The 6,630-nt window shown below is 70.2% G+C and overlaps 2 non-coding genes across 2 annotated transcripts; both read left to right on the top strand.

Moving 5' to 3' along the window:
* Positions 1–411: 411 nt before the first annotated feature.
* On the top strand, positions 412–530 carry LOC139043708 (5S ribosomal RNA). The gene has a single exon (XR_011500776.1). It is a non-coding gene; the product is annotated as a 5S ribosomal RNA (ribosomal RNA).
* Positions 531–4,670: 4,140 nt separating this feature from the next.
* Positions 4,671–4,789, top strand: LOC139043700 (5S ribosomal RNA). Its single transcript, XR_011500768.1, has one exon. It is a non-coding gene; the product is annotated as a 5S ribosomal RNA (ribosomal RNA).
* Positions 4,790–6,630: the final 1,841 nt, after the last annotated feature.

Genomic DNA, 6,630 nt, shown 5'->3' with positions numbered 1-6,630 from the left:
CTGCGACCCATCGCCGGATCCGAGCGGCCAGGGCGGCCTGGAGTGTTCCCGGGCCGCGAGGGGAGAGCGCCCAGCCAGGCGCCCCGCCCCCATCCCCGCCCCCACCGCCGCCCCCACCACCCCTCGTTTCCCACCGCCGCCCGCCCCGCCCCGCCTCCTCGCACCCCGGGCTGCTCCAGGCCTCCGCGCCCTGGGAGGGCAGCAGGGCGGGGCAGCGCAGGGTTTGGCTGGCCCGCTGGCCGCGCCCGAGGCGGCCGCGGCGGGAGGCAGCAGCGGGAGGAAGGCGGCAGGCCGAGCGCGGGCGCAGGGGGCGCCGGCGGCGGGTGCGCGTCACAGAGGCCTGGGCGCGCGCGAGCCGCGGGCCGGGCGACGCGGCGCGGCTTCTTAGGGGCGCCGGCGGCAGGCGCCAGCGTCTACGGCCATACCACCCTGAACGCGCCCGATCTCGTCTGATCTCGGAAGCTAAGCAGGGTCGGGCCTGGTTAGTACTTGGATGGGAGACCGCCTGGGAATACCGGGTGCTGTAGGCTTTTGCCTCCCTCGCCTTTTGCCGCCGGCCGGGCGCGGCTCCCTCCGCGCTCCTGCCGCCCCTCCTCCGTCCTGCGGCCTCCGGCCTCCGTCCTCCGCGGACGCCCCCCACCCCTCCAGCCAGCCCGACCCCCCCCACCCTCCCCCTCCCCTCCCGCCCCCCTCCGCACCGCGGGCCCGCCGGCGCCGCCCATGGGCAGGGCCCAACCCCTCCCCGCCACAGCCCAACCCTTCCAGCTCGCGGCCCCACCCGAACCCAGGGCCAATCGGGGCCAGCCCGGCGGGACCGGGACCGGGACCGGGACCGGGACCCCGACGCCGCACACGCCGCCGGCCGGCTCCCTCTGGCCTCGGCCTCTTCCCACCCGCTCGGCTCCCGCTCCGGTGACACCCCAGCCCTTCCCTCGGCGCCCCGCCCCCGCCGCCCCAGCCGCCGGGTAGAGTCGTCCTGTCAGGTGGAACGGATTCCACGGCGGTGCCGGGAGGCCCAAACGGGTCCCAAAGCGACCAGCCCCGCCCACCGAGGAAAGGCACCTGGTCAGGCTTTTCCAGACACCGCCCGCTTCTCCAAGGACAGGGCGGACTGGGTTAGAGAGGAGCGTCTCGGGCACCTCACCCAAGACGGGATGGCTTCTGCCTTTGCTGGCGTCTCTGCCGCTGCAGGTCATCTTCTAAAACCTGGTACCCGCTTGCTTGTCCTTGAGAGGCTCATTCACAATCAACACTCCTTTCCCGACCTAAGTTTGTCCCTGTCAGATTGTCTCGCTTTTCCTTCCAGAAGCCCCCTTCCCGGGGGGGGGGGGGGGGGGGGGGGGGGGGGGGGGGGGGGGGGGGGGGGGGGGGGGGGGGGGGTCTGAGTTTCAAGCTCCACCTGACTAGGATCCCATTCTGCTTTCGCCTTCGGGCGGTCCTGCCTCGCTTGGAAACGCTGCTACGTTGCTCCTGGTGGATGAGCTTGCGTTCGTTTTGAGTTTGAGAACGCTGGATGCAAAGACGAGGAGTCTTGATGGCTGAGGCTTTTGGTGTCCCCTCACTCGGGGGCCTCCCTCTCTTCCCGCCTCCCCCCGCCTCCCCACCCACCCCCTCACACCCGACCCCTACCACCCCAGGGCCCCGGCCGGGCCCCGCCCCTCCAGGCCGCATCTGTCAGAGGGAGTTGAAAAGCCTCCTGACAGGACACGTCCTCCCTCAGCAGCCAGCCCTTCCTGGCTCCCTGGCTTCAGCTTTCCGTTCGCGTGGCTCGGGCAGCCTTTCGCATCTTCTTTGCACCTGCCTGTGTTTGCAACAGAGGACCGTGGCCAAGGGATCCAGGAAACCGGGAGGAGAGCTGGCTTCCGGGGAGGCGAATGGGAAGGACAGGGAGGCAGAGAGGGAGCCTTGCCTCAGAGAACGGACTTTGAACCCCCGAAGGGAAAAGTCCTCCAGATAAATCACGTCTTCCCCACCGAATCCAAGAGCCATACTCGCTCGCTGTGGAAAAATGGGGACATCCCGGTCAAAGCAGGACGAGAGAGGACCCAAAGCTCCCTCCTCTCCCCGTTCAGCCATCGTCGTCCTGGGAGGGAGTCTCTTCGCGGTTCGCTTCTCCTGCCGGCCCCGTTTCCCCTCCTGCCAACCCAGCGCCTCTATCGCCTGCTCCTCGCTTCCTCGGGCTGCGGGCTGCGGGCTGCGGGATGGGGGAGGGGGGGGGTGCGGTGCGCGTCGCTCCCTGCCAGCTCGTGCCCGGGGTGGTTCTGACGGGTCCCCGGATCTGATCTCCGAGGAGCACCTTCTGCGGGGAGAAGCGGGACTGCGTCCCTGTCAGTTTCCCGGAGCGCGGGACCGGAGCCTTGCCCCGAAACGCAGGCTCGGGAGACCGAAGTCCTGAGCTGAAACCCAAGGGGCGCCGTCTCCCGCGAGTGACGTGCCCTCCCTGAGCTGCGCTTTCCTCCTCTGGTGCGAGGGGGTCCTGGCGTTCGTGCCTCCTTGCGGGGGCGAGTGCTGGTGAGAACGCAAGCGGGAAATACGGAGCAGACCGCTCAGCACGGAGCGCGGCCTCGGTGGGGGCCCGGGCCTCGGCCGCCGTCCTTCCCCACGAGCCTACTTCTTGCCGCCGAGGCTCATCCAGCACCCAGGGATCGATCGCCTGGCTGCTTCCGGCCAGACACTCTCCTAGGTGCTGGCCACCCAGCAGCCGAGAACGCGGGTGCCAATCTCGGCCTCCGGGGCGTTCGCCTCCTCGCCTCTGGGGCCGCAAGACCAGCGGTGTGCCTACGCATGCCGGCCAGAGGTGGCAGAACCTGACGAGGACACGTGCCGTGGAAAATGGAGAGCTTGGCGCCCCGGAGGGCCTCGTCGGACGTCTGTGGATGGCCGTCGCTCTCTTTGCCGAAGCCCGCCCCCTGCCCATCTTCTCTCCGTCCCAGGGTCCCCTTTCCAGTGGGACGCAAGAAGGCCCACAGGGCCCAAACGCTGGAGACGGGCAGCGCACACAGCGCGCCCTGGGTCCCGGGGGGTGCGGCGGGAAAGCCTTGCGGCACAGAACCCTGAAGCCCAGAGGTCTCGAGACAGGGAGAGCCGGGACGTCGGCAGGCACCGACGGGCCTTCGGACGCGACTCTTCCTCCCCGTCATCACACCGTGCTGCTCCTCCCTCCGTCCTGGGCGCGAGCGCGCTCTTGGGAAGACGGAGGCGCCTTCGTCGGTGACCTAGCGGGCGGGAGATCCCGGGCAACGTCCCCAGCGGCACTTGAGCAGAACGGGGACGCTGCGGTCGGTCGTCGGGGAGGGGCTTCTACATGTCTGGTAGATGGAGCTGCTTTCTCGTGCCAAGTTCTCTGGGCCCTGACTTTTCTGCCTGCTCCTTCTATCAACTCAGTAAGGTCGGGGGTGCCCGGCAGAAAGAGGAAAAGAGCCAGAGCGAAGAAGCGGAGAGAAAGGAACACACAAACCCGGACGCACACACACACACAGGCACACAGACACACAGGCGCGCGCGCGCGCGCGCGCCACACACACACACACACACACACACACGCCTACACACCCACTCGCACAACCCGCACAAGCACACGCACACGCAAGCGCAGACAGAGCGCGCCAGCGAGCTCCGGTGCCTGCCTGTGGTTCCTGGGCGATGGCGGGGCAGCGATGCCGGGAGCCCGGGACTCCTGAGAGCCTGTCTGCGCGGCCTAGGGCCCCAGGGGTGATCGCCAGCCCCGGGGCCCCTGCCTCCTGGCCCGGGCCCAGCTCCAGCACCACCGCCCTCCTGGGGGGGAAGCGAGCTCTTGGGCAGAGCCTCTCTGGGTCAGGGTGGGTGTCTGTCTAGGTCCGTGTCTTGGATCCTCTCCGTGTCGCCGTTTCTCTGTTTCTCCGTGTCTCTGTCTCTGTCTCTGTCTCTGGGTCTCTGGGCTGGCGCCAGCAGGAGCTGTCCAGGGTCCCCGCGAGGGGCGGGTTGGGGGCGGGGTGCCGGTCTCCTGGGCGGCGCTGGCGGGGGGGGAAGGGTGGCCGCCCCGCCTCCCCGCTCCCTCAGGGGCAGCGCGGCGGGCTTCCGCTGACGCCCTCTGGTCGCGCCGGTGGCTCCGCCTGGGTTTGGGCAAGTCGGGGCCCGGCCGGCGCCGCAGAGGTCAGGGCTCCCGCTGGGAGGCCCCTCGGGCCGGAGGGGACTCAGAGGAGCACGGGCCCGGCGGCCCGACGCCCCCGACGCCTCGGGCCAAGTGCCCCGCGCCACCCCCCTCCCAGCAGCCGCATCTCCTGCGACCCATCGCCGGATCCGAGCGGCCAGGGCGGCCTGGAGTGTTCCCGGGCCGCGAGGGGAGAGCGCCCAGCCAGGCGCCCCGCCCCCATCCCCGCCCCCACCGCCGCCCCCACCACCCCTCGTTTCCCACCGCCGCCCGCCCCGCCCCGCCTCCTCGCACCCCGGGCTGCTCCAGGCCTCCGCGCCCTGGGAGGGCAGCAGGGCGGGGCAGCGCAGGGTTTGGCTGGCCCGCTGGCCGCGCCCGAGGCGGCCGCGGCGGGAGGCAGCAGCGGGAGGAAGGCGGCAGGCCGAGCGCGGGCGCAGGGGGCGCCGGCGGCGGGTGCGCGTCACAGAGGCCTGGGCGCGCGCGAGCCGCGGGCCGGGCGACGCGGCGCGGCTTCTTAGGGGCGCCGGCGGCAGGCGCCAGCGTCTACGGCCATACCACCCTGAACGCGCCCGATCTCGTCTGATCTCGGAAGCTAAGCAGGGTCGGGCCTGGTTAGTACTTGGATGGGAGACCGCCTGGGAATACCGGGTGCTGTAGGCTTTTGCCTCCCTCGCCTTTTGCCGCCGGCCGGGCGCGGCTCCCTCCGCGCTCCTGCCGCCCCTCCTCCGTCCTGCGGCCTCCGGCCTCCGTCCTCCGCGGACGCCCCCCACCCCTCCAGCCAGCCCGACCCCCCCCCACCCTCCCCCTCCCCTCCCGCCCCCCTCCGCACCGCGGGCCCGCCGGCGCCGCCCATGGGCAGGGCCCAACCCCTCCCCGCCACAGCCCAACCCTTCCAGCTCGCGGCCCCACCCGAACCCAGGGCCAATCGGGGCCAGCCCGGCGGGACCGGGACCGGGACCGGGACCGGGACCGGGACCGGGACCGGGACCCCGACGCCGCACACGCCCGCCGGCCGGCTCCCTCTGGCCTCGGCCTCTTCCCACCCGCTCGGCTCCCGCTCCGGTGACACCCCAGCCCTTCCCTCGGCGCCCCGCCCCCGCCGCCCCAGCCGCCGGGTAGAGTCGTCCTGTCAGGTGGAACGGATTCCACGGCGGTGCCGGGAGGCCCAAACGGGTCCCAAAGCGACCAGCCCCGCCCACCGAGGAAAGGCACCTGGTCAGGCTTTTCCAGACACCGCCCGCTTCTCCAAGGACAGGGCGGACTGGGTTAGAGAGGAGCGTCTCGGGCACCTCACCCAAGACGGGATGGCTTCTGCCTTTGCTGGCGTCTCTGCCGCTGCAGGTCATCTTCTAAAACCTGGTACCCGCTTGCTTGTCCTTGAGAGGCTCATTCACAATCAACACTCCTTTCCCGACCTAAGTTTGTCCCTGTCAGTTTGTCTCGCTTTTCCTTCCAGAAGCCCCCTTCCCGGGGTGGGGGGGAGGGGGGGAGGTGGTGGTGGTGGGGGGGGGGTAGGGGGGTGGGTGGGTCTGAGTTTCAAGCTCCACCTGACTAGGATCCCATTCTGCTTTCGCCTTCGGGCGGTCCTGCCTCGCTTGGAAACGCTGCTACGTTGCTCCTGGTGGATGAGCTTGCGTTCGTTTTGAGTTTGAGAACGCTGGATGCAAAGACGAGGAGTCTTGATGGCTGAGGCTTTTGGTGTCCCCTCACTCGGGGGCCTCCCTCTCTTCCCGCCTCCCCCCGCCCCCCCCCCCACCCCCCCACACCCCACCCCAACCACCCCAGGGCCCCCGGCCGGGCCCCGCCCCTCCAGGCCGCATCTGTCAGAGGGAGTTGAAAAGCCTCCTGACAGGACACGTCCTCCCTCAGCAGCCAGCCCTTCCTGGCTCCCTGGCTTCAGCTTTCCGTTCGCGTGGCTCGGGCAGCCTTTCGCATCTTCTTTGCACCTGCCTGTGTTTGCAACAGAGGACCGTGGCCAAGGGATCCAGGAAACCGGGAGGAGAGCTGGCTTCCGGGGAGGCGAATGGGAAGGACAGGGAGGCAGAGAGGGAGCCTTGCCTCAGAGAACGGACTTTGAACCCCCGAAGGGAAAAGTCCTCCAGATAAATCACGTCTTCCCCACCGAATCCAAGAGCCATACTCGCTCGCTGTGGAAAAATGGGGACATCCCGGTCAAAGCAGGACGAGAGAGGACCCAAAGCTCCCTCCTCTCCCCGTTCAGCCATCGTCGTCCTGGGAGGGAGTCTCTTCGCGGTTCGCTTCTCCTGCCGGCCCCGTTTCCCCTCCTGCCAACCCAGCGCCTCTCTCGCCTGCTCCTCGCTTCCTCGGGCTGCGGGCTGCGGGCTGCGGGATGGGGGAGGGGGGGGGTGCGGTGCGCGTCGCTCCCTGCCAGCTCGTGCCCGGGGTGGTTCTGACGGGTCCCCGGATCTGATCTCCGAGGAGCACCTTCTGCGGGGAGAAGCGGGACTGCGTCCCTGTCAGTTTCCCGGAGCGCGGGACCG

This window comes from Equus asinus, unplaced genomic scaffold (assembly GCF_041296235.1).
Source record: "Equus asinus isolate D_3611 breed Donkey unplaced genomic scaffold, EquAss-T2T_v2 contig_33, whole genome shotgun sequence".
Classification (NCBI taxonomy): Eukaryota; Metazoa; Chordata; class Mammalia; order Perissodactyla; family Equidae; genus Equus; species Equus asinus.
This window is presented reverse-complemented; position numbering and strand designations above follow the sequence as displayed.